At 45.1% G+C, this 14,065-nt stretch overlaps 1 protein-coding gene across 9 annotated transcripts in view; it reads left to right on the plus strand.

Annotated features, from left to right (window-relative positions):
- SAMD4A (sterile alpha motif domain containing 4A) overlaps positions 1-14,065 on the plus strand; it is a 221,379-nt gene that overhangs the window by 99,562 nt on the left and 107,752 nt on the right. The window contains exon 1 of one of the 9 annotated variants that reach the window (XM_030562945.1): positions 5,258-5,312. The exons of the other annotated variants lie outside the window; for them this stretch is intronic. The gene's annotated coding sequence lies outside the window, so the exon portion shown is untranslated. Of the gene's footprint in view, positions 1-5,257; positions 5,313-14,065 lie in introns of those variants that run through there. 9 annotated transcript variants of the gene reach the window in all.

The following is a 14,065-nucleotide window of genomic DNA, read 5'->3' on the forward strand; positions in this document are numbered from 1 at the left end:
AACAAACACGTCCCATCAGGACATGCTCCTTCAACCCACACATGCCCTCCAAACCTATCTCTCCCTCAACAGCTTGAGGAAGAAGGTAGGCCCTGCAGAATGCCCTGAGGCTCAGGAAACTCAGGCTCTGTCAGACCAAGGTGGGAAGCGTGTTGCAGGGTGAAGGACTAGCACTGAGAAAACACAGTTACCCATGTAAACTAAGGCCGGGTGTGATGAGGTCTGCTTACCCCAGACTAACACAGACAGGGTTGAGCCCATGTTATTGACAGCGGAACTCCCGCCTCCCTGGTGGTACTAAGTATGCGCCATATGCTCAAGCTGTATAAAGGGAGGGAGCCCACCTCCATTCTGGGCTGGAGGCCGCAGGGGAAGGACCTGCCTGGGAAGCTCCTGTGGAGGGCCAGCCACAGCCCCTAACTATGCCGGGAATCAGAGCCGCTCTGGGCCCACCTGCACCCCGATGACTGGAGGAGCCATTGGAGGCGACCGGCCCCCCTGACCGCACAGAACTCGATATCTCATGGGAGACCTCAACACAGACCCTGGTAGGAAGTGACCCAGGGAGGGTGACGGAATGGTACCCACCACCTGGGAAACTTCAGAGTGTTTCGGTAGGACCCCCACGCTGAGTCAGTGGCAAGCCGCTACGCCACTGTTAGGGCCCTGGGTTGGGGCCCAGTGGAGTCAAAGGGTGACTTTATAGACTGTGACCGATAGGCCACGCTGCCCTGACCCTAGAGGCGTGGACCGTCACACCGGGGTTCCCCGAACATGCTATAAAAACTTCACATCCCACCTGGGCCACAACAACTGCTTTTCTGTATATAAAAGCCAGGGCCGGTGTTAAGGGATAGCAAGCAGGGCAGTTGCCCAGGCTCCATGCCACAGAAGGCCCCATGAAGCTACATTGCTTAGGCTTTGGCTTCAGCCCCAGGTGGCAAGACTTGGGCCCCTGGGCTTCAGCACCATGCAGTGGGAGTTCGGCTTTCTGCCTTGGGCCCCAGCAAGTCTAATACCAGCCCTGCTTGGCAGCCCCCCGAAACCTACTCACAGCCGCCCAGAAGACCCGGACCCCTGGTTGAGAACCACTAAACTAAGGGATTGGTTGCCTGAACACCTTTGCTGCTACAGGACCCCACAAAGCTTAATATGAGTCAACAGTGTGATACTGTTGCAAAAAAAGCAAACGTGATTCTGGGATGCATTAACAGGTGTGTTGTAAACAAGACACGAGAAGTCCTTCTTCCGCTCTACTCTGCGCTGGTTAGGCCTCAACTGGAGTATTGTGTCCAGTTCTGGGCACCGCATTTCAAGAAAGATGTGGAGAACTTGGAGAGGGTCCAGAGAAGAGCAACAAGAATGATTAAGGGTCTTGAGAACATGACCTATGAAGGAAGGCCGAAAGAATTGGGTTTATTAGTTTGGAAAAGAGAAGACTGAGAGGGGACATGATAGCAGTTTTTAGGTATCTAAAAGGGTGTCATCAGGAGGAGGGAAAAAAACTTGTTCACCTTAGCCTCTAATGATGGAACAAGAAGCAATGGGCTTAAACTGCAGCAAGGGAGATTTAGGTTGGACATTAGGAAAAAGTTCCTAACTGTCAGGGTAGTTAAACACTGGAATAAATTGCCTAGGGAGGTTGTGGAATCTCCATCTCTGGAGATATTTAAGAGTAGGTTAGATAAATGTCTATCAGGGATGGTCTAGATGGTATTTGGTCCTGCCATGAGGGCAGGGGACTGGACTCGATGACTCTCGAGGTCCCTTCCAGTCCTAGAGTCTATGAATCTATGAATCTAAAGAGAGAGTCGGGCTTCAGGCAGGGCTCCAACCATTTAGGGCTTTGTTGCTCACCTTGAACCGCTCCTGGAGAAGACCTAGAAGCCAGTGCAGAGCTCAGAGCAGCACCTGTGTTAAGGATTGCTGAGCACACAGGCAACTGCATTCTGCACTAGGTGACATTTCCAAAAGCTCCTCAGATGCAGTCCCTTTCTCAGTGCATTGCTCTAACTCACTCTAAAGGTGACTGCAGGGAGTTCCACATCCAGATGTAGAAGCTGCAGCTTTCTAGCCTGAGCCTGAAGCAGATAAGGGTTGAACAAGACCTCTGGGTCGCCATCTGTTTGCTACACAGATTGACATGCTGTCAATAAAGAGAGCCAAGTTAGTCTTGTTCTATTATTATTTATTGTTTGTTTGTATGATGGCAGCACTTATCAGGGTCCCGTTGTGTTTGGTGCTGTATAGACACAGAAAAAAAGATGTTAACTTACAGTGTAAGTCTAAGAGGAGAGACAAGAGGTGGATACAACAACCAGACAGAGGCAGCACAAGGTAACAATGAGACCTTTATGAGGCCTCAGTCTTGCTCTCCATGCTCAGAAAAGGGCTGGATCATCCCTTCCTACAGAAAAGCCTTCAGGGAGGTGGCACTTGGGATAACCAATTCAGCAGGCTTCCTGATAATTTTCCCACAAGATAAGAGGGTTTCTCTGGATGGTGGGGGTTGGGAGAGTCAGGAATTCACAACTCTGTAGATGCTGGGAATCCTAGAGGAAAGAAGCCATCACATTCCTAGAGGCAGAAAGGACTGCCTCTCTGCCCTGCTCCCTGCCCCAGGTGGCACTGGCAGGGGCCCACAGTTCTTGGAAGGCGTTAATGGAAAGTTATTGAGAGCACTGAAATGCTATGCTGGAGTAATGCATAAAGTTTGAACAAGCAATATTTGCATAAGAAGTGTTTGGAAAGGTGTTTTCTCTTTAGAAGCATTAATGCTTCATTAATCTCTTTTAACAATGCTACCCCATAAATTATATTTACCTAGTAGGTGTATTTACGTAATGAGAAGTAGCTTAACTTGGGCATTACCTGAATGGAGATTGGAAGCAACTGCATCCTCAGGCAGCCTGATCATCCTCTGTAAGTGTGTACCAAACATTCCATTTAGGGCTCTCGATTAATCGCACTTAACTCATGCGATTAACTCAAAAAATTAATTGTGATTAATTGCAGTTTTAATTGCGCTGTTAAACAATAGAATACCAATTGAAATGTATTCAATATTTTTGAATGTTTTTCTACAATTTCAAATATATTGATTTCAGTTACAACACAGAAAACAGTGTGCACTGTTCACTTTATATTATTTTTATTTCAAATATTTGCACTGTAAATATGATAAACAAAAGAAACAGTATTTTTCAGTTCACCTCATACAAGTACTTTAGTGCAATCTCTTTATCATGAAAATGCAACTGATAAATGTAGATTTTTTTTTTGTTTCATAGCTGCAGTCAAAACCAAACCAATGCAAAACTTTAGCGCCTACAAGTCCACTAAGTCTTCCTTCTTGTTCAGCCAATCGCTAAGACAAACAAGTTTGTTTACATTTGTGGGAAATAATGTTCCCCGCTTCTTATTTACAATGTCACCAGCAAGTGAGAACAGGCATTTGCATGGGACTTTTATAGCTGGCATTGCAAGGTATTTATGTGCCAGATATGCTAAACATTCATATGCCCCTTCATTCTTTGGCCACCATTCCAGAGGACATGCATCCATGCTGATGATGCTCATGAAAAAAATAATGTGTTTTAACATTTTTTCCCTGTTTCGAAACCCAAACCTCCCACATCCTGTTGCCACACTTACAATTCATATCCTCTGGCATGTGCTTTTCTATAGCCAGTGATGTGCTTTTTGGAGCGAGCAGGTGCTGTGAATTCTGCTGGTGTGGAACTGAAGAGAGGCAGATATTACCACTTACCGTGAGTATGTTTGTCACAGAAATTGGCCTGAATTGCTGCTGTGGTGACAAGTGCTGATGTTTGATAGGAGAGCTGAGAAATACACTAGTGTAACTGCCTGACTTCAACTCCACATCTGGCTAAGAGCCCAGTGTGTGCTTGGAACCTGGGCTGCACTAGTGAAACTGTGACACTAAAGTGTACAGTTTCTGCAACCTTGTGTGCATGCTTTAAGATTCTGTGTAACACCAGGGTGGGAGGAAGATCAGAGGGAAAATCTGTTTCCTTGTGGAAATTCTTTAGGTGGGAAGAATTTTCAGGCCACTGTCAGACAATAGGATACTGGGCTAGATGGACCTGTGGTCTGATGCAGCATGGCTGTTCTTAGGACAATGGGTAGGCACATGTATTTGAAGACTGGTTTTTTTGGTTACATAAAAAAGCCCTTTGTCTTAAATCTGTACTTGTGTTGGTTTTTATTAGAGCACTGAAAACAGAACACTTATTTGTATATCCTTCATGTATGTACAATTAGGAAGCCTCTGGATGCAGGTGTGCATAATTCAGACAGACTTCAGTGGGAAGTGTATGTGAATGCGCATCCCAGGGCAGAATATGCCTCTTAGAGTCCACAAGTCTAATGTTTTTAACATGCCATGAACTGTTACCAGCTCTTAACCGAAACACAGAAAAGGCCCTTTGTTAGAGGTGCGTCTACAATTAGAAAATAGTACAGGCAGTACAAATCCCTCTGTGATGCATGGAGAAAATAGAGGCTGTCTTACGTGCCGTCTGTCCTCCTTTGTGCAGTTCAGATGCAGTCCTTTATGCCTGGAGCTGGCTGGGTTTTCAGTGTACTTAGTAGCAGCCTTGCTTATGCTGTGGGGCCCGATCCTATAGACCTTTACTGATTAAGGGCCTGATCCAAAGCCCACCAAAATCAATGTGAGTCTTGTTCTTGACTTTCTTGGCTTTGGTTCAGGTGCTAACAGAACAAGTCCTATAGAGCGAGCACTCATGTAAGGGTATGTCTACCCTATGATTGAACACTTGTGGCTGGCCCGTGTCAGCTGACCTGGGTTTGCGGGGCTGTTTAATTGTCGCATAGATGTTCAGGCTTGAGCTGGAGTCTGGGCTCTGGGACCCCACAAAGGGAGGGAGGGTCCCAGCTCCTGTGCGTCACCCTAAGCCCAAGTGTCTACACTACAGTTAAACAGCTGAGCCTCGTGAGCCCACACCAGCTGACATGGGCCAGCTGCTGGTGTAATGTCAGTGTAGACATACCCTAAGAGTGTGGAGAGTCAAGCCTTTAAACAGAAGTCAAATTCGATAAAAGCTGGTGCCTCGCAATGAAGGGTGCATTGTTGCATCAAGGTGTTCAGATGGGCACTGTGTGCTGCTGCTAAGTGGAGGAAGAGGAGGCTGTCGGGGAGGAGAGCAGCTGTGCTGGCATAGGTAATGTTGCCTCTGTGATTTACATAGGTCTTTGGCAGCTGCATCCGAGAAAGAACAGCGACACACTTCTTCCAGATCTTCCTGCTGCCTGGACTGAAAGCAGATCAGGTTTCACCCTTAAATAACTTTCTTCTGTGCGTGTAAAATGCGGCAGTTACAAGGTTTGAAACCTAAGTTTGGCTCTAGATTGGTTACTTTATCAAGTCAGGGATTGGTTTTCTTTCTTTCTTTCTTTCTTTCTTTCTTTCTTTCTTTCTTTCTTTCTTTCTTTCTCCAAAATACTATTTTCCACCTGTCCAAAAAAAAACAACCACCAAACCCAAAACAACCCCCTCCACCTCCAAACTTCATAATACTGGGTCAGAGACTAGAGTCATTCAGCATCCTGCTGTCTTCCACGTCTGACTCCTCTGCTGCTGTAAATCAGCATGGCTCCATTGAAGTTAATGCAACTTCACCATTTGACACCAGCTGAGGAACTGACCCGCCATATATTACCAAGGGGGTTTCACACTTTGTACAAATATTTCCAGCATGTCAGGTTTGCAAAAAAACCCTTCTTGTTTGTTTGTTTGTTTTTCATAGTTTTTCCTGATGCACTTACTGATTTTCTATCATGACACTGTGTGTATATTTCCTTACAGTTATGTATATATAGGTTTACTTATATGTATGTGTATATATTTTTATGGCTTTATTCTTTGCTCCTTTCTAGCGTACTTTCCCTATTCTACTTGATCTTTCCAGTTAAACCTATTATGCTCTGGTTGTAACATTATGAAACCACCAGGCCAAGACTAGGCAGTTGTAAACACGGGATTATGATGTCCCCAAAGGAGCAAGGAGGAGGAGAAAGTTGGCTGTGAGGGCACTTGCTCTTAGTTGCTTTTCATGTCAAATGTTCTGCTCTTTCACTGTGCTCCGATATGAAGTGCTGGTTATAAAAGTAGCACAAACTGGGGCCCAATCCTTGTAAGCCTTATTCATGTGAGTAACCCTCTTAATGGGAATACTGATATGAGTAAAGGTGGCAGGATCAAACACCTGTTTGTTGAAGGCTTACCTATGCCAGTGTGCCCAGGATGGCTAGAACCGAAAGGAGAAATACTCTTAATTGTGTTTAGTGTAAAGGCCCCAGGGCAGTGAGTACAGTCCTTCCTTTGGAGGAGCGTGTAATACAAAAAAATCATCACGTCCTTTTCTGAGGATGGCAGGAGAGGCTGGTCCAGGGTTGAGGAGATGGACAGTGCATAAAAATGGCCATATTGAGTCAGACCAGTGGTCCATCTAGCCCAGTGTCCTGTCTTCTGACAGTTCCCATTGCCTATGGGAAACTAATGACAAGACCTGTTCAGGGAAATACGTTTTCCCCACCAAAAAAATCAATAAAAATGAAAAATACTTTTTTGTTGAAAATTTTCTACCATTGGGGGGAGGGGGATTTTATCCAAAAATGGAACATGCCAATCCACAAAATTTTCAATATCTTTTACATTTTTCGGTGCCTGAAAACTGGAAAGTTTCAGTCAGTTTGGAGGAAAAAAAATGAATCTGACTGAAAAGAGTCACCCAACTGGCTGAAACTTTTCAGCTTTCAGGTGCGATGCACCAACAAATTTATGAAAATGCTCAGGTTTCGCTAGTCAAAAACCAAAACGTTTTTGGGGGTTTTAGATGGCAATTGTAGTCATAAGCAGACATTTCCCATGGAAATCTTCATTTTTTGTGAAAAAGCCATTTTTAATTGTAAAAACATTTTGAATGAAAAATTATCTTTAGCTTTTGAACAAGTGCAACATGTAGACTAGATCAGCTCTGTTTTGATTCCTTCTTTCCCCTCTACCCTGAAAATCAAACGGTTTATTAGCTGGATTAACTGTGTTAGATGTGATGGGCCTGACTCTTCCCACACAGGGTTCACACCAGTATTACTCCATCTACTGCTGGTGGAGTTACTCCTGATTTACACCAATATGAATGAGGGCAAATTCAGGCTGGATGGGTTTAAGTCAAGTTTGTGTGTTTGTGTTCTGTCTTAATTCTGGATTTACACCTGAATGGTGTGTGTTTTATTCTAGGGAAGTTGTGATGATGGCATGAGTGCAAGAGGAAATGAACACACATTTTCAGTGCAAAAACAAACAGCAAAACATCAGGAGCATTTAATTATGTTGGGATAGTATCTTCCTTTGTGCTTTTTAATCAGATCTTCCCATTGACCTCATGTAATTTAATGTTCCAAATTTTATAAAATCATTAGGAAATGTTCCTAACGAAACAGTTATTATTACTTTTAAAAGGACACTGCCAGGTCCGTTTAGCCCCAAAACTTGACTCACAGCTCAGCATCAATAAATAGTTCCATGATACATAACGTTTAAAAAAAAGTCAATTACAAACTTTTTAGTTCTAAAGGAACCACATTCCTCTTTGATTTGCAACTCAAGCATTGAAGCATCCAGCTAGGTATGAGAACTAGAAAGTGAAACTGTCTGTAAACTGATGTGAAACTGACCCGGCCTCTCATGCTCCAACCCACATGCACTGCTAAAACGCAGTTGAATGAGCAGTGAAAGATGAGTTTTAACCTCATATATTTGCCTTTAGAATTATCGCTACGGTAACACCTAGCAGCGACAATCAAGGATCAGATTCCCAATTAGCCAAGTGCTGTACAAGTAAGGTGTGTCTACATTGCAGCTGGGAGCAAGCCCTCCAGCCTGGATATGCAGATTCACGCTAGCACCACTCAAACTAGCATGCTAAAAATTGCGGTGTAGATATTGCAATAGCAGCAGTGGTTTCACACCCAAGTGGCCCACCTGAGTCCAAGCCCACCTGACCTCTGGTCCAAGCTTGGGTGACTAACCCAAGCCACTGTCCAGGCCGCAGTGACCACATTGCTATTTTTAGTGTGCTAGCTCGGGCGCAGTCTGTCTACGTGGGCTGGCACACATGGTCCCAGCTGCAGTGTAGACATGCCCATAAAAAGACAGTCGCTGCCTCAAAGAGCTTACAGTCTGCGGCCAATCCTGCAGCTGTCTCTGTGTGGACGCAGGCATCTGCTGTGCTTTAGGATCAGGGGCCCAAAAGTAGAAAATGAAACAGGTGGAAGAGATAAAACAAGTTAAGTGGCTTTAACAAGTTGCTCTGCTACAAACTGTTAACTAGTTTTAGCCTGCTCTTTGCTCTAAAACTGTATTAAAGTATTCAATCAATATTTTTGCTGTCCTAAGGAAAAAAAATAAAACATTTCTTTTACAAATGCATCTATTAAGTCCTCCTTCCCTACCACACACAGATGTCATATTTTAATAAAGCCTGTTCCTTGTAATAGCTAACTCAGCTATTCCCCCCCCGGGAGTTGTCATTTTTGTGTAGGATAAAAATGGGGAAAATTAGTACTCTCTCCACGTTGCACATTACGATGACTCATTACTGGCTTTGTAGAGTATTTTGTAATGGGAAATGTATTCATACATGGCACTGGCAGGATGGATATGTGAATAAACGATGATGTAAAAAGAAAGTTGTATAGGCTGCTGCACTTCTGGGTACAAAATGTAGAGTCTTGTGTGGTGGATTGTCCATTTCTCTGAGTTGTGTGCTGGACTACCACAGTATTGATTTAATCACGCTTTACAAATACAGCAAAATATTTAGCTTCTTATCCAGAGAGGAAATCCTGTTGAATCTTAGATCAGATCAGTTAAAGGACATTTTGTCTTTAGCATTTGTTCCGTTACTATTACAGAGGTTTTTAGATGATGATGAACAGACCTCGTAGCTGTCTGTAGTTTCATGTTGCACAGCCAGCTTTAGTTCCTGGGTTCCAGTTGGCAGGCTCTAGGAATTTGGAAGCAGCCCTGTGTCACGATGTTATTTTAACCATAGCCCTCAGGGTACAGAACACCTTGCTAGTCTGGTCCCTTCTGAGTAGCCTATAAGAGCAGCAGTGACATGAAACGTGCACTTTACTCTAAGACCTTGTCTACACTAGAAGTTCATCGACGCAAGTTACGCCAACAATCAAAACCCGCTATAATTATATTGCTTTTGCATGTTCACACATCGCTCCTTCTATCAGTGGAGCATGTCCACGGTTGGTGCTCTAGCGTCAACAGTGAGAGCAGTGCACTGTGGGTAGTTATCCCACTGTGCAACTCGCCACCTTTTGCAGCTAAGAGGTATGGGAAGGAGGAGTGAATCAAAGTGCCTCATGGGTGCAGGCTCAATATCCCACAATGCAGTTTTTTCTGCCCCATCATTCCATGAGCTTCGGATTATGTTTCAAGCCATTTCTCAATGGCCGCTGTTTACTGTGCACCCACCGTCTCTGCCTGAAAAGATGGATCCTAAACTTCTCTCTACTGTTGTGGTCACTGTTAGAAACACATTGCAGATGGTCATGCAGTATATCATGAGCTCCCCACAGAACAGTACTCAGCGTTGCCTGACCTGCTGTGTGCCATGGAAAGAAATAACACCAGATTACTTTTGGCATTCATGGAGCAGCTGCACACAGTTGCTTTTGGGCTTGGGAAACAAGCACTGAGTGGCGGGATCGCATTGCTGTGCAGTTCTGGGAGGATGAGCAGTAGCTGCAGCACTTTTGGATGAGGAAAGCCACGTTTCTGGAACCGTGTGCAAAGCTCATCTCAGCCCTGTTGGCGAAGACATGTGTGGTGATCACTATGTAGAAACTGGTAACTCCAGACCGCTCCTGGTCAATTGTGAATCCATTTGGAGTCAGGAAGTCCACCGCTGGGGTTGCATTAATGCAAGTGTGCAGGAGCATTAATCGCATCTTGCTGCGAAGGACTGTGACTCTTGGAAATGTGCGTGAAATAATGGATGGCTTTGCGGCAAAGGGATTGCCTAACTGCGGCAGGGTGATAGATGGCATGTATATCCCAATTTTGGCTCCAGACCATCTTGCGGCAGAGTACATTAATAGGAAGGGGTACTTCTCTATAGTATTTCAGACACTTGTGGTTCACCGTGGGTGTTTCACTGACATCAACACAGGGTGGTCCGGGAAGGTGCACGATGCAGGCATCTTCAGGAACACTGGCCTGTACAGAAAGCTCCAAGCAGGGACTTTCTTTCCAGACCAAAAGATTCCAATGGGAGATGTTGAAATGCCCATAGTGATCCAGGAAGACTCAGCATACCCCTTACTCCTGTGGCTCATGAAGCCTTACATGGGAAACCTGGACAGCGGCAAGGAGCACTTCAACAATAGGTCAAGCAGGTGTAGAATGACCGCTGAATGTGCGTTTGACCGATTGAAAGCTTGCTGGCATTGCCTTTATGACAGGTTAGACCTGAATGAGGAAAATATTCCCATGGTCATAGTAGCCTGCTGCGCTATATAATATTTGTGAGGCTATGGGTGAAAAGTTTCCCCCAAGGTGGAGTGCAGAGGCAGATCGCTTAGCAGCTGATTTTGAGCAGCCAGATACAAGGGCTAACAGAGGGGCACAATGGGGGGCTATTCGAATCAAGGAGGCTTCGAGACACCGTTTTGACAATGAGCATCAGTAATGTGTCTTTCTATAAAACACTCTCCATGCTTTGTTAACTTGCCTCCTTCCATGACAATTTTGTTGATTGTGTCCTGACCATGATTTGTGGTCTGCAAATGTTCCAATTGCCACTGTGTGTTAATTCCAGCAGCAATCACCATGTGTGGGAGACACATAAAGATTGATTATCTTTCAGAGAGTATGTTTTTATTAAATACCAAGTAACAACACACAGAAGAAGCTTGGTGGAAAGGAAGATTACAGGGAAGGGCAGTCTCCTGATGTAGGCCCTCATAGCTGTGTGTAACTCCAGCTGAAGCTGGGGTGGAGCGAACAGGGTACTGCAATGGACCAGGAAGATGTAAGGAATGTGTGGGAGTAATTTGGGGAAAACATGGAAGCAGTTCTGTATCGGCTGTAGAGGGGGAGAGCACAGATGAATTCTGTCTGCAGCGTGATTAGGGACTTCAGCATCTCCATTTACTTCCCCATCACTTTTATGATCTGCCCCTGGCCCACTAAAATGTGCTCCTGGCTCTCCTTCCTCTCCAGTGTGTGTATTTTATCATTTTCATTAACACATGCCCTGTGTTCTAGTTTTGAAGCATCAGAGGATTGGAGCACCTCTCAAAACATGTCTTCCTTGCTCCTTATCGGTTGCTTCCTTATCTGGCAGAGATGCTCCGCCGGTGTGTAGGGGGTTCCTCTGAAGGCCACATCCAGAGAAGCACAAGAAACAATAAACAGAAGCATGATTGTTAGTGCCCTCACAGCATCGCATCATTATAGTAAAATACACCTCTTTCTCACTGTGCCTTGGCAACACGCAGCTTGGCGAATGCCCCAACTATGGTGAGTTTGGACCATGGGGGCGGGGACCAGCACACAAGATGGGGAAAGAGGCCTTGATAGTTTTCTAAGGGGATCACCGCAAGAAATTAGGGACAAAATTGTAAATTCTGCCACCATTTTTCACAGGCAACGCTCATTAACACCAATATCTCACTTCTGAGGGTAAGCAAGGATGTAAGGGTGCATCTCCTGCATGCATGCAGGTTCAGATCATGTTCCTTGGCTGCTCACCTGTGTGGTGCTTTGGTCCCTGCACAAGTGATTGCCGATTGGCGCAGGAAAGTTTCCTACAATGAGGGAAGGAACACAGCAGCTCTGCCAAGGAATCTTCAGCAGAGGATTGTCGATTACCTCCAGGAAAATTTCCTTGAATCTCTCTGGAAGATTCCTGTGAAATCTTTGTGTATTAACACAGTCTTCTGCCCCACTGCGTAGCTGCACAGGGGAATGTGCCCCACTGTGTAGTTGCACGGGGGCTTGGGCCGCGATTTAAAGGTCCCGCCCCTTCTGGTTGAGGCCCCGTCCCCTGTCCAGGACTCCGGTGTACCGGTAAGTCCTTGAAGTTACTTTCATCCCTGGTCCTGGTTCACCATGGAACAGCAAGTTCGCAGATGACACTAAGCTCGGGAGAGAGGTAAATACGCTGGAGGGTAGGGATAGGGTCCAAACTGATCTAGACAAATTGGAGGATTGGGCCAAAAGAAATCTGATGAGGTTCAACAAGGACAAGTGCAGAGTCCTTCACTTAGGACAGAAGAAGCCCATGCACTGCTATAGGCTGGGGACCGACTGTCTAAGCAGCAGTTCTGCAGAAAAGGACCTGGGGATTACAGTGGACGAGAAGCTGGATATGAGTCAGCAGTGTGCCCTCGTTGCCAAGAAGGCCAACAGCATATTGGGCTGCATTAATAGGAGCATTGCCAGCAGATCGAGGGAAGTGATTATTCCCCTCTATTCGGCACTGGTGAGGCCACATCTGGAGTACTGTGTCCAGTTTTGGTCCCCTCACTACAGAAGGGATGTGGACAAATTGGAAAGAGTCCAGCAAAGGGCAGCAAAAATTGTTAGGGGGCTGGAGCACATGACTTATGAGGAGAAGCTGAGGGAACTGGGCTGATTTGGTCTGCAGAAGAGAAGAGTGAGGGGGGATTTGATAGCAGCCTTTAGTTACCTGAAGGGACTCCAAAGAGGATGGATCTAGGCTGTTCCTAGTGGTGGCAGATGACAGAACAAGGAGCAATGGTCTCAAGTTGCAGTGGGGGAGGGCTAGGTTGGATATTAGGAAAAACTATTTTACTAGGAGGGTGGTGAAGCACTGGAATGGGTTACCTAGGGAGGTGGTGGAATCTCCATCCTTAGAGGTTTTTAAGGCCCATCTTAAGTCTTCCATTTCATTAGCCAAATGAGAATATTGAGCTAATGGTATGTGGATGGGACTGTGTGCACCTTGGTAGAAAAAGCAAACTGATGCTATAGACTCACCTTATCACTGCTAATCCGTCCTTACTAGAATACTATATTCAACCCCAAATATTCAAAAATCAGGAATCAGACCCCTCCAAAATCTTTAAAATCATTAGATTTCTAAAGAATACATTTTAGTTAATTTTATATGCCTTCCGGGTTTTGAGCCTTTAGGTGCACATTTTCAAGCTTTTCTTTTCAACCATGAGGGCAAGAAACTTACTTTTAAAAAAAAATTTAAGCTGAGAGTCTCCTGTAATCACCTGACTCTGGGAGCTGGGACTTTAAGAAAAACACCAAATATTGCAAGATTTGCAATAAAATCATGAGAGTTGGCAAAATTGTCACGGCCGGGCCGATGGTCTGAGGTTTGAGTTTACAGCTCAGTCGCTATTCTACAGAAATGTTTGCTAATTGGCAGGGACATTTTCACTGAGGTGTATAGGTGCCAGATAGCCTGGCAGTGAAATATCTGTGCTGTAGTGGTAGCTCGCACTGTTTAGCATGTGCAGAATCAGGCTGTAGAGGTCAGTTTCTGCATGTCAGGGTTCTCCTGTGTTCAGTATACGTCAGGGGTGCGTGTGCGCTGGAGAAAGACACACACAGAATAAATAGATTATAGCACTGTGGCAATGTTGTGTAGCAATAGACTCCATGACCCTGTGGTTTGCAGGGATAGACAGATGGGTTCAGATGAATTAAGAACCAGGCCAAACCTCAGACTGAACCACAACCTTTACCAGTGTTTTAAAAAGTTTGGTGAGCTCTTTAATTTTTGCCCTCCCTGGTTTGGGCAAGAAGTAAAACAAGCATAGGAAGGGCTATTTTTTGCAGTCTTTCTTTTCCGCCCGATCCAGACACCACTTGAAATTTCAGCAAAAGGGGTTGAATAATTAACTGAACCTTTTGTGCTATGCCCATCACAGATGGACCCCTGTCTTGAGAAGTGCAGTGCAGTCTAATGGACAGAGCATGACATTAGTGCCCAGGTGTCCTGAGTTCCAGTCTTGTCTCTGA

The sequence above is a fragment of the Gopherus evgoodei genome, chromosome 4 (genome assembly GCF_007399415.2).
Source record: "Gopherus evgoodei ecotype Sinaloan lineage chromosome 4, rGopEvg1_v1.p, whole genome shotgun sequence".
Classification (NCBI taxonomy): Eukaryota; Metazoa; Chordata; order Testudines; family Testudinidae; genus Gopherus; species Gopherus evgoodei.